Raw genomic sequence first — 23,404 nt, forward strand, 5'->3', positions numbered from 1 at the left:
AGACCTGGTCCCCAACCTTATATGTGGGCTCCGGGGACCGTCTGCTATATGCTGCCTTCTTATACCATGCCTGGGCCTGAAGCATCGTCCAGAATTACCTCCAGAACAGGGACACGAACTGGGGTCCTCGGTCAGACACGATGTCTTGGGGGAAGCCGTGGAGTTGGAAGACGTGTTCTAACATGGCCAGGGTCGTCTGTTTTGCCGACGGGAGCTTGGGCAAAGGGATAAAGTGAGCACATTTGGAAAAACGATCCACCACCGTCATAACCACCGAATTACCCTGGGATGGTGGCAACCATCACACCACACGCGACCACGGCCTATGGGGTACCGGTAGGGGACGCAGGAGGCCGGCGGACGTTGGTGCGAGGGTTTGTGCATTGGAGCATGTGGGGCACCCAGCCACGTACTCCTGGGCGTCCAACCTACATGGAGGGCCACCAGAACCGCCTGCCCACCCTGAACGTGGTTGTGGGGGCCCCAGGGTGGCACCTTACTGCAGACGCATGTAGAGACCTGGGGGCACAAACAGACTGTTTGGAGGACATGCGGGTGGCGATGGGAGACCCTAGATGGCCTTCCGGACATGCTGTTCCACTGGCCAGGACACCGCTCCCACTAGGCATCCTGCTGGTAGTATGACTCTGGGCGGTATGACAGTTGGAAATTAAAGCGACTGAAGAATAGTGCCCAGCGGGCCTGGCGAGAATTCAATCTCTTGGCTGTTTTGACGTATTCTAAATTCTTATGATCAGTATAGACCAAGAATGGCTGCTCCGCTCCGTCTAGCCAGTGTCTCCACTCTTCGAGTGCGGCCTTTACTGCCAGCAACACCCGGTTACCGATGTCGTAACTCCTCTTGGCTGAAGATAGCTTGCGTGACATGAATGCGCACGGGTGGAGCCTACCTTCAGCCAGGTCTCGTTGGGACAGCGCACCCCCGGTTGTACCAGCCATTCCTCCACTACCCGAGTCTTGGCCGGGTCCATCCGGATATGGCTCTGGGATACAATAAATCCTAAGAACGAGACTGTGTCAACATGAAACTCACATTTCTCCGCCTTCACGAAAAGCCAATGTTTAAGCACTCGCTTCAGGACCTGGCGGGCATGGGATTTGTGTTCCTCCTCAGTACTGGAGAAAATCCAAATATCGTCAAGATAGACAAACACAAACTGATTGATCATAGACCCTAAAACCTCAAACCACAAAAGCCTAGAAAACAGGCGGGAGCGTTGGTGAGTCCCAATGGCATCTTCCATTCGTCTCCCTCTCGAATCTGCACCATGTGATAGGCATTACGAAGGTCCAGCTTCGTGAACCACTTGGCCCCTGACAACTTCTCGAACATGGATGAAAGAAGAGAAAGAGGGTACGAGTCCCGGATAGTGATGTCATTGAGCCCTTGATAATCTATACATGGCCGGAGGGTGCCACCCTTCTTCCCAATGAAGAAAAAGCCCGCTCCTGCTGGAGATGAAGAAGGCCGGATGATACCTGTGGCCAGAGCTGAGTCCAAGTATTCCTTCATCGCCTGCCTCTCTGCCGGAGATAGTTGGAATAATCTGCCCTGCGGTGGAGTTGAGCCGGGCCGCAGGTTGATGGCACAATTTCGGTGAGGCGGTAGAGACATGGCTTTGGTTTTGCTAAAAACAGAGTGGAGGTCGTGATAACAAGCTGGAACCCCTTTCAGGTCCACCTTCTCCTTCTCAGTTCTGACCGGTGGGTTCTCTGTCGCGGCTGCAACCCGGACGTAGGTGCTCCTGCACTCTGAATCCCACTTGCCTACTTCGCCACTCGCCACTCACCAGCCTGGGGTTGTACTTTCGGAGCCAGGTGTAATTCAACATCACAGGATGTTAACACGACTCCACCACCAGGAAATTGATCCGCTTGGCGTGACCATCCGCAAACTCCATGGTGATGGACTCTGTGTGGTGAGTGACCCCTCAAAGCCAACGACCATCCAGCGCTGCCATCTCTACCGGCGCCGCAAGTAGGGAAGTGGCGATGCCCATTCACTCCACTAGTCTGGCGTCCATTAAGCTCATATCGGCTCCAGAGTTTATGAGCACCGCCTGCTGGAGGGAACGAACAACAGATGACGGCGTGACCGTAGGTAAGGAGCAGGGGGAGGCACTACCAAACATGGTCGGCTCACCACGAGCACGGAGGATCGTGGTGAGCCGAACCATGTTTGGTAGCCTGGTCTTTTAGCCGGCATTTTGCCTCGAAATGCCCGGTCTGACTGCAATACATGCATAAGCCCTGGGAACGTCTCCTTCGCTTCTCTGACTCTGTGAGACGTGCACGTCCCAGCTGCATGGGCTCCTCTAGCGTCTGCACCTCTCCCTTGCCCCATGAAGTGGAGGAACTGCCTGCGTCACACTGACCTCTCAAAGCGCTCTCTGTTCTGCCTCGGTGCGACTCCCTCGCTCTCTCCTCTCCGCGGTGCTCTCGCTCGCTGCGCCCCAGACTACGGTCGATCTAAATCAGAGCGTTCAGATCACTCGGCAGGTCTCGCGCCGCCAGACGGTCCTTGACACGCCGCTAGAGACCGTGGATGAACATGTCGCCCAGTGCGGTAGCGTCCCACCCGGCCCCCACTGCCAGAGTCCTGAACTCAATAGCATATTCTGCAGTGGTTCTCCCGCCTTGCCGAACGTTCAACAGCTTCCCTCCCGGGGGTGATCTCCTGAAAGATCTGTTTAAGAGCGTCGGAGAATGCTTTAAACGATGACATGCAGGACGAGCCGTTCTGCCACTCGACGGTCGCCCACGCTTCCGCCTCCCCAGTCAGGTGCGAGATGGCACAGAAAACAGGCAGGGTGGTTACCAGGCAGACTCGCTCGACAAGGCAGGCAAGGATAAGGCAGGAGTCTGTAACGGTAGTCAAAAACAAGGTCAGGATCAGGAATCAGAACACGAACAAGAATGCTGGATAGTGGTGAGTTCACGCAACAATCTGGCAACTGACTGGTGTGAGAGCTGGTGCTTATATACTGGGTTGATTGCTGATAACTTTCAAGTGTGCATGATGAAACGGTGATTGCAAGAAGGCAGCTGTGGCATGGGTGAACAGGAAGTCTTTCAGAATAAAACAGGAAACAAGGCCAAACTTTGACAATAATTATCAGCCTAACAGATCATCACCAAGAAAAGCTTCTTTTTTTTACCTTACCTTTATTCTATTATTCTGTATGTTGCAGTGAAGAATAAACATTTGTACCTTTGTACAAACCTTTGTACCAATTTCAGAAGCACATCCAGACTTGTTAGTGATTAGAACTGTAATGTGTCACCATTTATTAAAAGGTATTACACAATCAAACACAGATTCAGTAAATAATTCCTATACTGTATGTACAATGTCCAGCCTAAAATTATAAAATAGTACCATACAGACCCAGAGAAAGTGGTAGCAGTAGCAGAGTGGTCACATCCGGCTAACATCAAAGAGCTGCGTTTTCTGGGCCTGGCTTCTTACTACCGCCGGTTCATCAGAGAATTTGCGTAATTTGAGTAATAAGGAACTATGTCATGTAAGGAAAATAGAAAAAATAACAAGAAAATCTTATACTTGGACCGCCAGATTGAAAAGACAAATCTTAAAATTGAAATTCTCAAACACAAGCTGGAGGTGAGTGTATAGTTACAGATGAATTGTATGAAATATTGGAAGAACCATAAAATCTAACAATTGCTTTTGTATTTGTAGGAAGTGAAGAAAACAAAATAAATTTTGATTTGCATTCATTCAGTTCCTTTTATTGGTGGTGGTGGTGGTGGTTGATTAATCCGACAGGACTGGAGTGGATTCAATTTATTAATTTCCTACTAATGCAAAAACATTAATATTCCTCGAAATTGGGGCACCAGGTTTGTTTTAAAGCTAGACAGTGCTTTTATTAATCTAGTCAAACGCTAGATGTTAATTTAATGAGTTGATAATTATGATTATTAACACAAAAAAAATCCTTTATAGAACAAAATCAGACTCTAATGTTGTAAATTGTTGTCGCAGTTCAGTGACCTCTGCCTAAATCAAAAGAACAATGCGAACAAAACCACCTGTTATTAATCTAATACTATTGGATATACGAATAAAATAATAGGTAAATAGTCAAATAAACAAAACAAGAAATGAGCAAACAGTAAGCATGAAATTATCAGCAATGGATGAACAGAGAACAGAGTGATGGTGAATGAAGGTGTGTGTGTTGAATGACGCTTTGTATGACAGATAATGTTAAAGTCAATTAATGAACATATTACAAATGAACATATAAACACAGAAAGCACAGCAATCAGAAATGAATGGATCAATGAGTAAGAGAATAAGGAATGGTCAAGACCTAAGTGTGTGATGGTTTGATCAAGCAAAAAGAGTACTTGAAAAACCTAAGAATAGCTAATGAAATGTTTAATTTTTAGCGCTTTGAGAAACACCAGAATTCTCAGAGGATTAGAGATGTTCGTCTTGCCTTAGTTTGGAGCTGTAGCCGCTGTGCAGCGTCTCCCGTTACCGGTTGGTTGAGCAGGCGTGCCCTCTCTGGTCCAGGTGCCACGGCCTCTAGGCCAGGAATCGTCGCCCGCGGTGATGACGGCTCGGGTTCAGCAAAGTAACAGTCGGCCAGGCTGGACTTTCCAAGGTGTTTCAAAGCGTCAGCGCTACTAAACTTGCCCAAAAGCAAACGGGCTGGAATCTAATTTAATTGGTTCGATCAAAAATAGCGAGTCAATTAAGGACTGTTTGTCATAGTTTCAGTTTCACAGTTTCTTGAGATGACTTTCTAAAGTAACAAAATTCCCTGCTCGCTCGTATTTCTAATATTAACATAAGTTTACAAAATTAAAGAAAAGTAATGCGACGCAAAAGGAAAGGTGAAATAAGCTTGAATATAAAGAGAAATCCGATTCAACTAGGGTGTCACTGTTTTAAATACTGTACCCCTGGAGCAGTGGTCACTTCAGGGCGGAGAAATGAGTTCAACCAGTGGTAAAGAATTCCACCTCTTCAGCTTAGGTTTCAGATTGTCGTTTGGTTTGATTCTAAATTTGGGATAACTAAGCTTTCCTCTTTAAATCAAGCTCAAAGTTCCATCCCACCATAACACAGTACACATGTAACGACCACTTTGGCACTCAAATAAGTGGAGAAGTCAGAATGGTTAAACAACATAATAAATGCATAGATTATTAAGGCTTCATACGTGGCCCCACTGTAACAAATGAACTGGTATTCTATAAAAAGTGGTCTTGTCACTGTGTAACACTGAGTAAACAATAAAAACATACACAAAATAGTTGCAGGAAACATAAACTTTAATTGACTTAATCTAAATGTTAATAAACTATTGTAAAATTGACTTAAAATACAACACAATAATGAGGTTACCTAATTTACATCACAACATCACAAAGAAACCAATCTAATATCAAATAAAAAGCATTTTATACACAGAATACAATAAAATCAGTCTCATGATAGTCTAATGTTGATTGGACATAATTTGTCCAAATGAAGAGTTCCTTTTTTATTAGTTCAAATTCCTGGTTTATGATCCAGATCTCCTGGGCTAGTGGGGGAATCCATGAAATTATGAGACAAGTCTCTGGTCTGGTTACTGATAAGGTGGTGGAGGACCCTGGTGAGATTTAGGTTGTTTCACCTAAAGGTGTCCATGGTCTTTTGATGTGTAATTAGTCATATGTGTGTTGTTTATGTTAAACTCACAGTTCTGTTGTGAGAGGAAACAGTGTCCTGTGTTTTTTTTGTCAGGCCCTGGTCAAGTTTGCACCCTAGGCAAGATCCTGATTTTGTGCCCTCTACTCACCGCCACAGGATTTACCACTGGACCCAACACACTTACGATGAACATTAATAAAAACACAAGACTTTGCTTGGCTGAGCCAGTCTTTTCGGGTTCACCAGTCTGTTTGAAAGGAGCGAGTTGTCCTCTGTCCTGTAGTTTGAAGCAAACCTTTAAGCTCCGGCATTGGTCTTCCATCAGTTTTGAGCTTTTGTTTTGACTGAAAGTCCAGTTTTAAAAGTGTCTTAAGACGACTTACATAATTCTCCTCCATCTTGAGAGTTGGAAAATAGGCTGGAGCTTATTGGAGCAGCGCCAACGTCACTGGTGCAAAGAGGCGCCTGACAAAAAGGCGGTAGTTGGTGGGTGGTGCAACCAGCTGCTGAAACCAAGCAAATCAGTTAAGCAAACAATTGGTGCAAAATAAATAAGCAGTGATTTACCTTAGGCTAATACATTCATAACTAAACAACTGTTGTACTGTGGTTTACCTTTGAAATTAATATTAATACCAATAATAATGTTAAGGTATGTGCACACACTCATATAAACATATACATATATCATATACATACACATGCATTGTTATACATATCCCATACTACTTAATAACTGAAATGGAAGCCAGGGTGATGTGAGGAGCTCGGCCACTATTCCCATCCAACAAGCAGAGGAAAGAATCCTAGCAGCCAGGGAGCCCACGCACCTTCAGTTCCAGGAGGGCAGGTGTTGTGACCCAAGCCACCCACACAGAACCCCCCAGGCAGAGCTGCAGCAGCCACAGAGACAGCACCCGAGGCCAGAGTGGACCACTGTGGGTCAGCGCTGTCCGCCCCATGAGAACCAGGGGCAAAGACTGCCCCCAGTGAGATCCACGTACCCCGGGCGGAAAACGGGATCCCCAACAAACCAACCGCACCACACGGATACGTACTCACACAGACACAGACGCACAACATGAAAAAAATAGTACATTATATAATATTGTATAAACTAACATACAGGATATATATATATTTAATTAAATACGACTTTAGCTCAGTTTTTTATTTAAATACATCCAGCCACACTTACAGTAGGCTTTGTTCCAATAATCACCTTACCTGTAACTGCCTGCTCTGGCTGATCCCTCATTTTGTGACTCGCCTTCTGCCTCATATTAAATAAAGGCAATTACATGCAATTTCATTATTATTGAAACCACTTTACTTGCTCTACAACAAACAAGTGGAGGCAGACACATCCAAAAACATTTTGAGCAGACAAGCGAACTTTTGAAGACTCGAATACTGTAATTCGTTACTTTCTTTAAAAACAAAAAAAAGCGGCAACTGAAGCAAGTGACTGACTGACGGCTCGTGTTTGGGAGTGAGTGGGAAATACCGGAGTGAAGTGTCAGTGGAGTGACTGACAGAGACAGCATCGTTCGAGCTCGAACGAGAAACGTAAGACCCGGAGTGAAGCAAGAAAAATATATTATTTGATCTTATATACTGATAACAAGTTCAAACAGGTGCCATTAATACGGGTAAATGAGTGGAGGACAGAGGAGTCTCTTGAAGAAGTAGTGACAGATCTGTGACAGCCAGAAATCTTGCTTGTTTGTATGTGACCAAACACTTATTTTCCATCGTAATTTGCAAATAAATTCTTTGAAATTAAATACTTTTTTTGCCCCTCTGTACATGCACAAATCCACACATTTATCAAAAGAAAGCACCACATAAACACACACATGTTCAAGCTCCTTAAAGAAATGACAAGTGATGCCTCCACATGTTTGTGCCAGAAACATGCAGAGAGCATTATAGGGAAAGAGAAAGAGAGAGAGGGAGACTGAGAGGAAGCGCTGTATACGACATATGCAAAGGATTTGACAGTCCTGCCAGTGCATGCAGAGATCATGCCAAGTGCAAAAGCACATGTACAAAAGAAACGGGAAGAAAACAGTAGGTGGTGTACTTAAGATATTTGTGGCAGCACAATGCTGTGGTTATGTTATTAAGACACCACTGATTGCAGTTCTAATAATTATGCTGAATAGATGATCGCTGATGCGTTAAGGCTAGGTTAATAGTAGAGCTACCACATGACCAACAGATGTGATCACATCAGGATATTCTCCCGTACCTCATACCCCAAGAGGCAGAGCAGAGGAAGTAGAAAACATGACTCACTGTCAGTGCTGCATCACAGATGTTAGGAAACTGCTTATACAGTACATCACCTAAGTGGTCATGAGAACACTATCCTGGGTTTTCTTTTTGTATTTATTTGTGTACAGTGGTGCAACATTGGCCAAATTTATTACTTTCATTCTTACTTTTATCCACTGCAGCATAATGGACCTACTGTAAAGTCATGGTCTTCATCACTATGTCACCGAGGTCGTTGCTGAGTTGACATCATAAGACATAACATGTACTTGTCACAGCTCATGTCATTTAGCCACTGCACTCAGTCGTTTCCGGTTTTATTTTGTCACCACTTCCTGTCTCAGTCATTGTTAGTCTCAGTCAGCCTTGCTTCCAATTCTAATCTACTCACCTGCCGGTCGTTTAGTCATCATCACTCAGGATTTAAGCACCACCTCTAAGCCCAGCACCTTGCCAGATTGTCGCTTTTGTGTTCTTGCCAGCAATCCAGCGTTTTGTATTCGTAACCTTGATAGTCCGTGTATGACTCTGTTTTGTACCTGACCACGTCTCCAGCCCAGCCTGTGATTCTCCTGCCTTGCCGTGAGTTGACCCTCGCCTGTCTTGGAACCACTGATTGTCTAAACCCTGCCTGTACTGAACCTGCCTGCTCCGTGTACCGACCCTTGCCTGCCTGACCACGAGCGTGAATAAACCCTGTTGTTCACTGAGCCTTGTCTCCGCTGTGCGTGTGGGTCCGCTACCTCGGAAGCCGTGACAGTACTGTATAAAGACACTCTTTGTGAACAATGAGAAAAGCTACTGGCTGTTTCTCAATGTCGAAAGTGACCTTTTCACCAAAACACAACAAAAGACGAGTTATCCATGTGATCTGACAACACAGTAACAGACAAGGTGTCACAGCCTGGGGTTTTGTCATGTTCATGTTCCGTTTTATTTTGATAACTTCCTGTTCCTGGTGCTACCAGGTCCTGTGCTAACATAACTCCCATTATACTGTAGAACTGCAGCTGCGGTCAATCAGGCAGCCAGCCACCAGCTCGGTGCCAGATCGTGAGTCTTACAGTATCACCACCACGTTCTAGCGCTATGTATTACTTACCTTGTTGTTAGCTCTTAGCCTATACTCCAGTTTTGCCTGTCTAGCCAGATACCGACCTTTTGCCTAGGTTTTTTGACCTTTGTCTTTGCCTGCAGCTTTTTCTACCGTTTCCACTCTGCTTTTGTGTTTTGACCATTGCCTGTATCCTAACGACATCTGCATTAAACTCCTTCAACTTACCTGTACGTCTCCCAAGCTGTGCATGTGGGCCCGTCACTTTAGACCCCAACGCCACCGTGACACAAGGCTGCTGTAACGAGAACAGCTGCTGCCAGTAACTTATGAAATGTAGACGTATTATAAAATCTGTTGAATTTACCGTAACTCCCTAGCACTCTGATTGTCTGTTGGTCCTAGTTTGCCCAGTAGGAGACAGTTGGTGTACATGCAAAACACCTTCCAGCAAAACTTTTAATAAAAGTTTAAAAGTTTATTGAGGTATTAATGTTGTAATTGTCCTGAGTAATTTGTAAATAATTATTTTTTAATCTGTCAAAAACACTGAAATTTGATAGAATGAATGACACTGAATGTTTCATTCAATTATGACTTTCTGAAATGCAACAATACTTTGTTAAGCAGGCTTATAGGTACAGTATGTTTACTTTGACATGAGACTGGACTTGTTAAACATCGATGAATAAACTAAAAAATCAAGGAGCCCTTGTTGTACATGGCACATACAGTAGTCAACCACGTTGTAATCCCAATTCAGCATTGTTTACGTAACTAAGACTTATAACTACTGGTTTTGTCCTCTTTTCATACTTTGTGCTTGGCTAAAGTTTAATCGTTTTCTAATTAGTTTTGTGATGTGTAAGTGACATTTATCCTTTAGCCATTTTAGACAAAATCCAGAAAGCTACGAAGAACAAATACAGGACAGAAAAAAAAAAATATAATGTGAAGATTATTGGACATTTAGCATCATGGTTGCATTTGTGATCATGCAAGAGTTTACCTCCTAATTTTTCTGTAGGACATTACTTATAAATAATTGATATTATTGATTTGTTTCGCTGTATCCACACATACATGGATACAGCACTAATACGGCACGTATATTCAAAGGATAAAGAAATTTATAACCATTGCAAATATCACACATTTCAAAAAGAAGTGTTTGACCTTGATGCGAAGCTTGTTGATAAACCTACTTTGATTTTAAATGGCGATGTTGAGAGCAAAACACGTTAATACAGAGATGCAGGAGTTCAAGGATTTTCAAACCTGGTCCTCAAGGCCCACTGCCCTGCTTGTTTGAGTGACCGAACATGCCTGATCAGGAAATTGGCAATGGGTGAGGTAGGGATAATTGGAAAACAAGCGGGGCAGTGGGCCTTGAGGGCCAAGTTTAGCAACCCCTGCAGTAAATCCCTCTCTATCCTTCAGCAACGTAGATGACTGCCAGCAAGTAGAAACTCAGACGTCAACGTCAACAGCATAAAACATGGACAGGCTAACAACTACATGAATAAAAGCATACATGTAAGTCAGGGGAAGTTATATTTTTCAAGTTTGGTTACATTTCACCCATTACCTCATTTCGGTTCTCAACTTATAATTTAACATCCCTAGTGTCATTATCAACACTGCAAAAGTACAAGCATTTAGATCCTCCCTGAATAATCCAATTTTACAAATGACCTGCTCTTGATTCAATTTGTCTGTGATTGTAAACGTTGTCCTATTTTTCTGTGAAGGAATGTTTAACATCACGCAACAAAGAAGGCCTCTCTTCACTATAACTTTTATAAAGTTTAAAAAACATTCAGAAATCTCCTTTTGGCTTTTTCCATTCAGAGGTTGTCACAGTGAATGATTCGCATGGATGTTTAAAAGGTTTTACGCTGGACGCGTGCAATCCTTGTGAGGACTAGAAAGTGAGTGAGATCCAGAATGCATGATAGTATGTGTGTATGAGTGTCCACAGCGCAGGTGACTAACATGCTTGAATATACATTACATACATACATGAGATTTTGAGATTTATGAGATATGTGCAACCACCAATACTTTTTCTATAAGGCAGTGGAGATTTCAGCAGGACAGTGTCAGGCCTCATTTTGCACATTGCACAGGCAGGAGGTTCTTGGTGAAGCCGTGTGTGAGCTTTACTCCGCCTGAAGTTCAGCTGACGCCTGTCTAGCACATCTACACTGTGGTAACAGGCTTTTGTCCTAAAGACATCAAAAGTTAAATGTGTTTACACTATGTATGAAATATAGTACAACTGGACAGTGAACTGTCGCCACAAGTGGAGAATCTAAACCTAGAGTGGGATTCCCTCTAAAGCAACCCTGACTCCAGTTTAACAGATCTATCAGTTAGCATATTTAAAAATGTCATTTTTGCTTTGGCTGCAAATGATAGAGTGGAAACTAAGAATTAAGAAACATGTGTATTCAGATTATTGACACAGATGTTTAATTCGATGCATATGCTTTCTTCTCTACCATGAGGATTGTCCTCTGAACACTAGCTGACACTCTGCCTGCTGGCTTGGATTCGTACTTTGCAGAGCCTTTTCTGGTGTTTAACCAGCAGCTGCTGATGAGATCTGGATTCTTTCCCCAGATCTGTGTAATTGGAGTCTTGAGAGGGAGAAAAAACATGCAGGAGCACATCAGTGCTGGAGGACACAAAAGTTTCTCTGCTGCCCTTGGTCGAGTCCCTCATTCAGTGTTTACACCCAAAGCAACAAAATAAGGAAAATACAAGTGCTGACCATGAACAAAAGTGGCTTCACCTCAACAGATTATTTCCAGTAAGAGTCGTTCATCTCTAACCTGTGGCAGCACTGTAGAGCTGTGGGAACATGTGCTGATTCAGGCAGATTGCAATACACTAATCAGGGAGTAAGTGGGTGTGTTAATGTAAGAAACAAGTGACGCTGTGCTGTCAACGGAATCATGCTGGAAACTCAGCTTTTTCTCTGCAAACCATTTTGCTCACTCCAGGAGTTTGCTTCAATCATTTGTTCTGCTGTGTACAGCCCCCCTCAGGCAAAAGCAAATGACGTGCCATGCCTACTATCAGGACAAATAATAAATTAAACACCAAACATCTCCACGCTGCCATCTTCTTTCAGGGCTTCATTCAGGGAACAGGAATTCCCCTCCCGTTGCAGCAGAGAATACAAAATATTGAGGAGCATCTTATGCTCCAGCATGAGAGGTTGATTCCCCTCATTCTCCAAGGCCCTCTATGGCTGTTAGTGGACACTCAGGTGGCTTCAACACGTAATGCTGCTAAACACAGACAGACATATCTAAACTTGAGATCGAAAGTAGTGCTAGATGCATTTGGAAAGAGCAATAACTCCAGTGTTACCATAGAATGGGAGTCTCTCATGTACCTGCCAACAACTGTCAGTAAGCCCAACTGCTGAGCCGTGATTTCTATGTGAAGATACAAGTGTCTTCATCTTCCTCGAGAGATAAAGAGCTCCGTTGTTAAGTCGTTTGAGTCGAGCCAATTCCTGGTGGAGACCTTTGCAGACAGCCTTAAATGAGATAAGACATGAGACAGTTTTACCTCAAAGTGAAAAGTCGGTCTCCATCTACTCAGCCCATGTCTTCATCTTAGTAACGTCACCTACTGTAATACATAATGTGCTGGCCACAGTGTAGCAAGTATGAGTGAAGACTCTGCAGCTGTTTCAAAAGGTGTAATCTGTTCAGTCTCAGTCTCCATGTCCTGGGACCAACGTTATTTACAGTAATTCCTTGTTAATAATTACCCTAATACTTGGATAGGCACAAGGTTTTGAATGAATTCTACAATAACTTTCCCTTCCTTCTGTTTTTTTCTGTCATAGAGATGAATTGTCTTTTGCTGGTACAATTCTGTAAACATGGTGCCATAGTTGTAAGTTTGTGTTTTTGCTCCTTTTATTTACGCTAGCCTGTCAATCAGTCTGCAGCTTATACTGAACCTACTTTGACTTGGAACTGAGAACACCAGGAGGAGACTGATTTGCTGACGCAGTTGCTTCATCACATAAAACCCCTTCTTTCATTTTTTACATTGAGACACAACTCCATCGTCTCCATTGTTCCCAGACTGGACATTTAGGACAGAGACTGCAGTTGTTCATTTGTTTTGGCAGCAGAATAGGTTTATTTTAATGTGATAACTTGATGCATATGATTACGCAAAGGCAAAATGTTCATATCAATATGAAGGAATCCCCTTTGAGTTTATAATGGTTGGGCCTTGTGAAACCAATCCCCACTTTTAAATCATCCTACTCCTCCCACCCTTCATGCCAGTTTAGATACACGCTCCTGTGGCTCCAGGGACGAGGTCCAGCATATTCTCTGCATGATGTGTGTCTTAATGTCTGTCTGCTGCCCTCCATCCAGGAACTATGTGACACCAGGGTGAGGAGGAGGCGAGCCAGGATTACCACTGAACCTATACATATACTGCAGCTATAACCATCTGTTCCAAAGCTCTCCTTTTGGAAGAAACTTGTGATGCGTAGAAATGGAGAACATGACCCACACAATTATTATCACTCAAGACACCCAGCTCTAAGACTCACCACACACATGTCCGCACTGTGCAACTGTCTGTCAGAACATCTGTTAATAATTCATACATTAGGATCTGCATGATTTCACAGTACTGCCTGTACAGCAAACATTGGCACATTGTATTCACTGTTAAGCACAGCACCATCTCCAGTTTGAAAAAGTCCTTTTGTACTACTCGTTCTTTTCTCTCTGATTTATATTATGGTATGTTGTGTAATGAATACTTTCTCCTAGAGATACAGCTGTACTGTTACAAGACTCAAGGCTCAACTGCATGTGATTAATGAGACCTACATGTAGATACGTAGGAACTCATGAAAATCTCACCTTTTTTGTAGCAGACAATCTCATTTTCCTGACAGCTCCTGTTGACCCTACATGACCTTTGTGCGTCCTAAATGTGCCAAGAAACCCATTTAGACCTTATTGTTAAGCTTATATTCAGATGTCGTAAGTTTGAAACGTGTTTGTGCAACTTTGTTACACAGTTTAACGTTATTCCCCGCTTCTGCCCGTGCAGTGATTTTATTCATGTAACAGAGTTGATTTATTTTCTTCATTTCATTACGATCTTATCAGCTTTATTCCTGTCTTCTGCCTCATTTCTCATCCTTCCGTCATTTCCACTCTGTGGCCAAAAGGGGGCATTAAAGCGGCACTTTTCAGCTCAAACGCTCCAAACTTCACCACGCTGACACTTGCACGGTCGCACTCCTCCTCTTACACGCGCCATCTCTTTTACTGACCACCACTTATTTTCGCCGGTCGATACAAGATACAAAAGGACTAAAATGAAGGAAACCTTTCTTTCTTTTCTTTCTTCGCTGATAAACACCAACACACAGATGTCAAACGTTAACTTGACGCCGGTGTAGCCCCGTGGAGGAAAGCTTCCGTGCCCCGCTCTGCCGCTTCCCCTCTCGCTGCGTGCGCGTGCCTCGCGGTGCTGAAGGAACAGCGCCCTTCGCACGGGGACAGAGAGCAGCTGAGCGGAGCAGCCGGCTGCGTTGCCCGTTCACTCCTACTGGCGTCTTATCTCCAGCAGCACAGTCACTTATTCTCGGACGGGAAACTATCAAATACGCGCACAGGCTTAAATAGAATCAAGCAAGTAAAATATTTTTTACAGTGTTCTCTCTCTCTCTCACTCTCTGTCTCTCTCTCCCTCCTCTCTTTCCTCTCTCCTTCCTCTCACTCTCTCTATTTCTATTTCTCCGACTCTATATTGTGGACTCTCCTAAGTCACTTTGGATGAAAGCCTCCGCAAGCATTGGCAGATTTTTTGCGCGTTATCGGTCCCTTTCTGTGTAGCGTGTAGCTGGGAAGTATCTGGAGGAAACGAATAACGAGTGGAAGTGTTTTATTTCAACAGGGCAAAAAGGCGCACCTCGTTTCTGTAGTTCTGCTGGCCACATAACCAAAAGTGGGGTTTCTCCTTTCTAGTGTATTTACAGCGGACTTTATGTTCCACGTTTTTTCTTCCCCATCTATTTTTCATCGTCCCGTCCATTCTGTGGCTGAGGACTCCCCTCCCTCACTCGTTCTCACTGGGTTTTAGAGGAGAACCAAAAAGCGGCTCAAGGCTTTGCGCGCTCCCCTTCTCCCACCGCTCAGACGCCGCACGGAGCTGCACGGATTTCCAAAAGTCATATCAAGTGGACCCTTTGGGGGATTTTGGCAGTGAAGTGCAGGTCGGGACCGTATCCAGTCGGAAGACTGAGTACTCTGACTTATGAGGGAAGAAATTTAGAGAAAGGCAGAAAAATCGACAGGGAAAGAAGAGCAAAGCAAAACACGCACTGTGTTTTATTTCCGAAAACGCTTGTTTTTTGGTGGATTAAGACAGAGAGCGCGAGGAAGAGAAGAGACCCCGCTTGCGTCTCACAATATCGGCTGCTGTGTGGACATGGACTGAATGCTTTTAAGATCGCGTGATTTATTTCCTCCATTGACATTCTCACTAGATAAACTTGGGCTTGGACGAAATGCGAATCCTCCACTGTTGCTCTTTAGCCACGTCGTGGTCATTAGCTGCGACTCTGGGCTGATCGATTGTTTTACTGTTCCGCAACGTGGGGTCATATTTTTTTCATTTCACCGTATAAAGTCATACATCTAGGAAAATACAATGTCCAATGTTAAAGCCACTGCACATAAATGCCAATATTATAAAATAGTAACATAGTCGTACCTTAAAGTCCCTGTAGAAATATAACACAAGCCTACTGTATAAAGTATCATAAAGTACAGTAAGAATGAGAATAAACTCACAACAAGCCCACCGTGTGTATATTGTAAGAATGTATGAGAGATTATTATAGTGCAATAGCTTCGCGGGATTCCAGATTGAAGATTGGGAGTTATTTTTGGCTGCGCAAGTAGAGCGACTCTTCCACACCATTGCCCGGACTGAGACCGAGACGGACTGAACGCACGAGTCTACCAGAGCACTTGCTGCCTCACATCCCGTCCCGAGCGAAAGGAGCGGGACAGACGGAGAGCGGAGGGGAGAGGAGGGAGGTGGGCAGAGAAGGATGCGTAACTACCGCTAACTGGAGCAGACTTTAGCCTTGGAGAAAGGGGAGACGGGAGGGAGAGGATTTCCATTCTGTTGGTGACAGAGCGCCTGCCCGTTAGAGGGGACGCGCTTGCTTCGGCCGAGGAAAACGGGAAAAAGAAACCACTTCCGTCATCTGCTTGTTGATGTCGTCCCGTCACTTTGGAAAGGAGACATCTAACTGACAGAAGAGAGTGACAGAAGCAGAGGTGGGATTATTTCAGTAACACCATCAGATCGTCCGCGCCGCTTGGATTCAGAATTAAATTGGTCCGAAAGACAAGGTAAGAGGAAATCACGCTCCGCTGTCGTGCTTGTGCGCACACTAGTGAGTTACATAGGAACTCCGTGGAGTGGAGTAGAGTAGGAGAAACAACGTAGGATAAATAGAGCGTCACTCGCTTCACTCCGTGCGTGTGTGCGCGCGCGCCTGATCTGTGGGTGTACGTGAGAGGCAGGAGACCGAGTGGCAGAGAGTGTTTTTACGCACGAGTGAGAAAAAGAGGGGGAGTGGGGGGGAGTGAGTGTGTCGACGTATTAGTGAGAAGCCGAGCATCATGGGTGAACAACATTCCCTCCGGGGAAGAGCGTTCACCGCAGACTGTGCGCAGAAACACCTAGAGCCGCATGCAGACATGGTTTTAGTGAGGTTTTAAGTTAAATGTGTGCTTACCAGCCTTTTGCCAGTTTCACCTTTCTGATTTTTACGAGACAATATGTCATCAACTCCAGACGAATGCCCTCATGAAGCTCAGTCTTTGTGCATTATCTTCGTGACAGTTTTAATTTGTCATAGTAGTTAATTTTAGTCATTGTTTGTGTTCTTAATCATACTTTCAGCTTTTAGTTGACTTTCAAACGTTTACTGTTACTTAGCAGAAAAGCTCAGGTTTTACGCTTTTACATGCTTTGTTATACAGTATATACACATATATACGAGTACAAGTCATATAACTCTAGGGGTATGTTATATGTTTTGCACAAACATGTGAGCAGCTCATGTTCACTCCATGATTTCCTTTCAGTCAGTCAGGGGATCCACCTTTGGGTGAAAGGGTGCTGTTTTGGTTCCACTGTATAATTTTCCCATTTGTTGACGTCTTCCCAACACAGACCCTGTTTGTCTGGATGCTTTACAGCCCAGCAGGTGCTTTCTCTCTCTCTCTCTCTCTCTCTTTCTCACTCAGTAAGAGTGTACAGAGACTGAGAGGTGTGCATGTGTGTGTATGTGAGAAAGTAGTGACACAAAGTGTGTGTTTTTAATTTGTGAAAATAGAGAATGGTTGTGTGTGCGATCTAATTGTGCATGCTGCAGTGTTTCAGCAGGGCATTCACATACACACACCTACACAGGAGGGATGCGTAGGGTTTAATTATCTAAGCCGTTTAGCAACAAGGTGTGCATCAATCGCCAGAATGGGGGGAACCCGTGCACCCATCGGAGTCTGCAAGTGTGCCTGTGTCTTGATTTATTGTGTGTAGGTGATGTCATTTAGATCTGACCAGCAGGTAGATGGACTGGCAGCAGAACGACTCTGTCACATTGACCAACACAAGCCATCTATTACTGAAGGGCTGAGGTGTGTGTGTGTGTGTGTGTGTGTGTGTGTGTGTGTGTGTGTGTGTGTGTGTGTGTGTGTGTGTGTGTGTGTGTGTGTGTGGCGGGGTGGGGGGTGGCTTAGAATGCAGAGGTTGAGAAAAGAGGGAAAGCATCAAAAAATAGGACAGGTGTAGGAAGAAGTATACAGATGTAACTCAGAAAAATAAATATGAGGCGTTTAGGAAAAAAAAGATCAATGATGGGGATATGTGACAAAAACACAGAATATGATCAGCAGTACATGAAAGACGTCTGTATTATTTTCCTGGTATAATGTGCACCATTATGTTATAGCTGGTAACAATGGATCTTACTTTAACACTTCAGTGCTGATATTCTTCTATTTTGAATGTAACTAATAGTGGGTAGCTTGTGCACTTCATGTGTGAATGTGAAATTCACCATTCTTATCAATAACATGGGTGGGATAGGTAAAATAGCCCTTGGCTTTGAAATACAGGTGTGTGGAATAACAATTTGACAAAGCATAAATAGGCAGACTCTAACTAAGCAGATTCACCTCTGCACCATCTTTAGTACAGTATATGATTAAATGTACTTATTATGGAAGCAGTAGCCTGGATGCACAGAGACAGTAGATAACAGAGGGAAGAGGAGCAAGAAAAGAGCACGGAGGATAAAGGTAGTGGACGGGACAGAGATTAACTGCAATTATAATTTTGGCTTCCTGAAATTGATTCATTTTGCTCGGGTGATATATTGAATCTCTGATAAGTCACTGGAATGAACTGAAGTACTTTTTAAAACTTGTAGAAGTTCCTTTAAAGATTTCTAACCCATCTACCTACGGTTCTGTCAGCATAATTACAGAGACAAATTATATAGGGTAACTTACATTAGGCTCGGTTCAGTGCTTAAAACTTTGAGCTAAAGTGAAAAGGTAAAAAACGAAAGACGAACTGAAAAACACCAGCAGTCAAAGAGGTCAGAGATATGGAGGTGAAGGAACGGGGAGGGAAGTTAGAGGAAGAGGAGATGTAGTGAACTGAGTGGGGAGGAGAGATTTAAAGATATGAGGACGGGAGAGAGGGGAGAGACATCCATAAATCCTGGAAGCGATGACGAGGCACAAGAGGCACTGGAAATATATGACACGAAGAAAACTGGCCGAGACGACAGCAGGATGAACGAGTGAGACAGAAGGAGAGAGGGCTGATGGGAAGGTGCTATTGAACAGCCATACACTGCATTACTGTAGATTTGAAATATTGTAGAATCAGCCTGCTTACACCAATTATTCTTACTGTTGTCTGATTCATGGCGGCCTCCTGGAGGAAAAAGGTGAAGAGCTCATGATTTCCTAAACAGCAGGCAGGAAACATTGACTTAAGGACAAAGATGGACTTCGCACACTGTCCATCCATGTTTGCTTTTTTACAAAAAAAGATGGCACTATTCTGCAAACATTAAGGCCATTTACTCACAGACTTGTGTTTCACATTCCAATTTATGAAAATGAAAGTGTTAAAAATCTAAAACTGAAGGATATGTAGTTCCTGCTTTGCACCTGGTTTCTTTGATTCATTCCATGGTTCTGTGACACAGATTATCCAGCTCCCTCTGATCAGTCTTATGTCGCTAGACACGTGTGATACCGTTATGACTTGTGTGTTGCAAAAATTTCAAAGACTACTTTTGATCAAAGGGATGCCATACAATTCCTTAAACTTGTGTGAACTCCAGGATAATTTAATGTCATGCATTCTAAACTGATCAAAGAGGCTGCATTTTGGTGTCATATGAAAGAACTTGCTCTGTGGCATTTGGCAGAGACAGAAATGTATTCAGCCTGCTGGTTAATTGCAAAGTCAAATATCTGACAAACACAGGAAGAATGCATTTGTGACAATGACTGGAAGTGACAAGGTCGTGCAAGTCCAGTCTAATTTAAGTTGGGTTTATCGTTACATGTCTGCGGTGTCCTACAGTAGCAGGGCAGCAGTTAATAGTTAGTCAACCACATCATTCAGATCAAGACTACATTTCCCCAGACCCCTGAGCCGTCACTGAGGGTAAAGAGACCTGAGGAACCCAGAAGGATGAACACAGACCAAAGCCGAGGAGGACAAAACAACCCGAATCGGTCTCCTTTAGAATTTAGATGAATTATTGATTTTCAGTGTGATGAAGGATGTGTGATGGTGAGCTATAATCACACCAACGTGTCATAACTTTAGTCGGTTTTCCTGCTGTTTGAGCAGCTGAAAAACAATTTACTGCTTGGATGCATTCAAAAGGCCCAAAGTAAAGAGAGTAGTCATTTTGATGCAGGTGTTCTGGGGAACACCGTGGTCTTAATTCCTGTAGAAGCAAAGCTAAATACTCTGCATTCATAGTAGAACTCCTAAAACCACGTTACATTCCTGCGCTACGCGTTTCAATACATTGACTTCTATATATTTTGCGACTGCTGCTTCAGCAATATATAATAAGAGTGCATGTTGTTATTGGCCCGTAGGTCACGTATCTGTGGAGGTCGGGTTCAGATTGAATCCCTGAAGCTGATAAGAGTTCAGTGATTCATCTTCTTGCTCATCGGCGGCTGGGTGGACGCGTGCTGACATCAGGGTTTGAACCAAGATCATCTAGTTGAAGAGTGGTGTCCTCAACGCTGTGCCCTCCAAACACTTGTCTGTGTCACACATGCGAGTTTGTGAATGAACGCCTCATAGTCCACTGTACCTTTAAACAATACATTTCATCCCATCAGGCTGCGGTGTGAGCACCAGAAACGCCATTTAATGCTACAATCCGCGGTGTCGCTCATTCATGTTGCTGGTCACAGCGAGTGGATTGAAGCTATTAACTGTCCTTGTGTTGGACTTTCTGGTCACAGGCGTCTCTGCGCTGTGTCATCACTTGACAAAAGAGGCAATATGCTTTAATGAGACTGGATCCCAGAGCGAGACCTTATTTTTCCTCTGGGTCCTCAGTAAGGAAAGCAACGGCTAGAAACCTTGGTAATGGAGCAATACCGGAGAATTCCATCTTGCTGCTGGCTTTTTCAGGTTCCATTTGTTCTCGTGGAACATAAACACTGTCCTAAATTTAAACCCTTGTGTCTACAGAAAACAAGCAACAGGACTTTCACAGCGACTGTCTGCTACAATAGATATTTAGCCGTCAGGACGCGAGGGCTGAAATAGGTTTACATTTTCCACATGAAAGGATGATGGATAAACCTTAAAAGTACTAAGTCTTAGTGAGAAGCAGGCTCATTTTCCAGTATTTAAATTTTGCCTTTTTTCAGGCGACGGAGCAACATTACAACTGTGTCTGGACGCAATCACAGCGCAGCCAGTTTGGACACAGACACGCATGTTCAGAGACTGAGGGACTGGCATCACATATAACGGAAAGCGTTTCACGCTCTCGCTACGGTAAATGAAGAGAACTCTAAATGAAATTTGGATTAGTTTGCTATTGTTTGTCCATCACTTTTTTCAGCTAAGGTTGTGTACTCACAACTTCATGTATTTAATGTTTCAGTCCCAATTTTCCAAACCTCAGTGTAACACTTCCATCAGCTTCAGCTGCTCTTTTTGCCCACTGCCAGTGCTCGTGCGCTTTAATCCCACCAGTCAGTACCAGTCCTTCTAACTAGATGACTCAAAGTCCTATTCATGAATACAGAGTTGTCAGTTCATTATTTACATCCACTAACATTTGTTTCCGTCTAACTGTCTTCTAATACAAGGACTCAGATCTATCATATTTAGTTTTTGCTGACACTCCTAGAAGGTGATTGATTGAATTCTCGCTAATGTGTCACATTCAATGGGTTGTTGTCGTGTTGAATTGGCTAATTGGCTAATCTAACTTAATAAAAATTAATATCAGTCATCAGCTGAAAAAGACACAAATCTTTTGAACAGATTCAATTTCTGATCAGCTGAAAAATGTTTTGTTTTCATCAGACATTTTCCCCGACTGTATTTTGCAGCAGTCAGTCAAAGCATTCATCATCATAAGAAGATACATCGTTATCATCGCTGTTAACCAGATTAATGGGATGCCGCTTTAAATTACTTCCGTTTCTCTGTAGGCGCTTCAGGTTTTCGTCAATTACGTTTGTGTTTTCCGCATAAATCTGTGTCTACAGGCTACAGTAGATACAGAATAAGGAAAGTAGCTGCATACAGTCTGTGGGTGTTTCACACACGCTCCCTGCCCACGTATTTCCTCTCAGTCAATAATGTTCTGCCATTTAACATTTCACACTATTGCTCGCTCTGTCCTTGATTCATCCTTCTCCTCTCCTCCAGTTTGCAGCGATCTTGGGCTCTTTTTTTCATAATGCTGCCACTATCTCCATCCCTCCTCTCACCCCCTGTTGTTTACTTTAATAACAGCAAATGAACACATGTAATAACAGTGCAAGTTTCATTATTAGCACTGGAGCCACTTTTACATCCAATCACTTTATTTGTTATTTCTTAATGCTCGTATTTTATCCCCTCGTCCTCCCTCCTCTTCCTGTACCTCCTCTTTGTGACTCGCCGGCTCACCCTTCAGCACGTCTACCAGTGTGCGTAGCCCATCTTTAGTTGATTTAACATGGCCTGACAAGCCAATCCCTATGGATTCTGATCAAATACAGCAATAGTGTAGAGAGCAGCAACAGTGCAGCCCCATCCTGCTAAAACAGCAGCCGTAATATGGCAGAGATCAGCGTCCTGCAAAACTGATTTAACACTTCCAAACAAAGCTTTAACAGGATGGTGAGGATGATGTTGGGTTTATGGTGCGTGATTATAGGTTCTACCGTAATACAGTAATACTTACAGTCTTAACTCATGCTCCCTTGAGAATGAGTTTCTTTATTTAAAGAATTATTAAGAAGAAGATGAAAATGACGAGTGTCCCTGAATGCACTCACATCATTAACGCTCACTTCGTACCTTGATACTAGCAATTAGCTCTTCTTGATTGGGATTAAAAGCTGCAGACCCCTGCTTGCCATGGTTGCTTTGGCCGCCTCTGTTTTAGAACTTGTTAGAGAGATTGGTTTAAGATCTGAGCTCCTTTACACTTTTCCAACCAGTATAGAATTAAATCATTGTTTTCAATTTGCACACAAACAAGTCCCAGGTCCAGCAAGTTCTGGGAATTTGCTTGCATGATATGCACAGCTTAACACACCTTTCTGTGTAATTACGCAGTATAAATGGTTGCTCTTCAATCAATCAATGTAACAGTACATTTACTACATTATGTGTTTTATCCCTCTGTGGAGATTTGACTGTAGAGATATGACAGGAAATGATTTCGGGATAAATGGGGAATGACATGAGACAAAGGTCCCCGTCTGACTTGATATGGCACCTCATGGTCAGTGCCCTAAACCCCTAAGACACTGGTCCCTTCTTTGCTCACTATGTTAAAGCAGGATTTTAAACCTTGGAGCTTAGAGCCCGTATTATGTCCAGGTTGAGTCATAGATCGTTCAGCCAGGTCGGCATTTAGTTGCAAGGTTGAAAAGTCATCTCTAGTCCTAAAATAATCTGAAATATGCAATTGATATGTTCTCAAAACACTGATAATTGTGTCTAATTGGTGCAGATAAATTGCTATTACAGACATTTTGTTACTGTATGTAATTAGTATTTGG

The 23,404-nt window shown here is 43.5% G+C and overlaps 1 protein-coding gene across 1 annotated transcript in view; it reads left to right on the plus strand.

Moving 5' to 3' along the window:
• Positions 1 to 14,445: 14,445 nt before the first annotated feature.
• The window catches only part of il1rapl2 (interleukin 1 receptor accessory protein-like 2), a 260,188-nt gene continuing 251,229 nt past the window's right edge, over positions 14,446 to 23,404 (plus strand). The window contains exon 1 of the mRNA XM_041072694.2: positions 14,446 to 16,456. The gene's annotated coding sequence lies outside the window, so the exon portion shown is untranslated. The remainder of the gene's footprint in view (positions 16,457 to 23,404) is intronic.

Source organism: Betta splendens, chromosome 10, assembly GCF_900634795.4.
Source record: "Betta splendens chromosome 10, fBetSpl5.4, whole genome shotgun sequence".
NCBI lineage: Eukaryota > Metazoa > Chordata > Actinopteri > Anabantiformes > Osphronemidae > Betta > Betta splendens.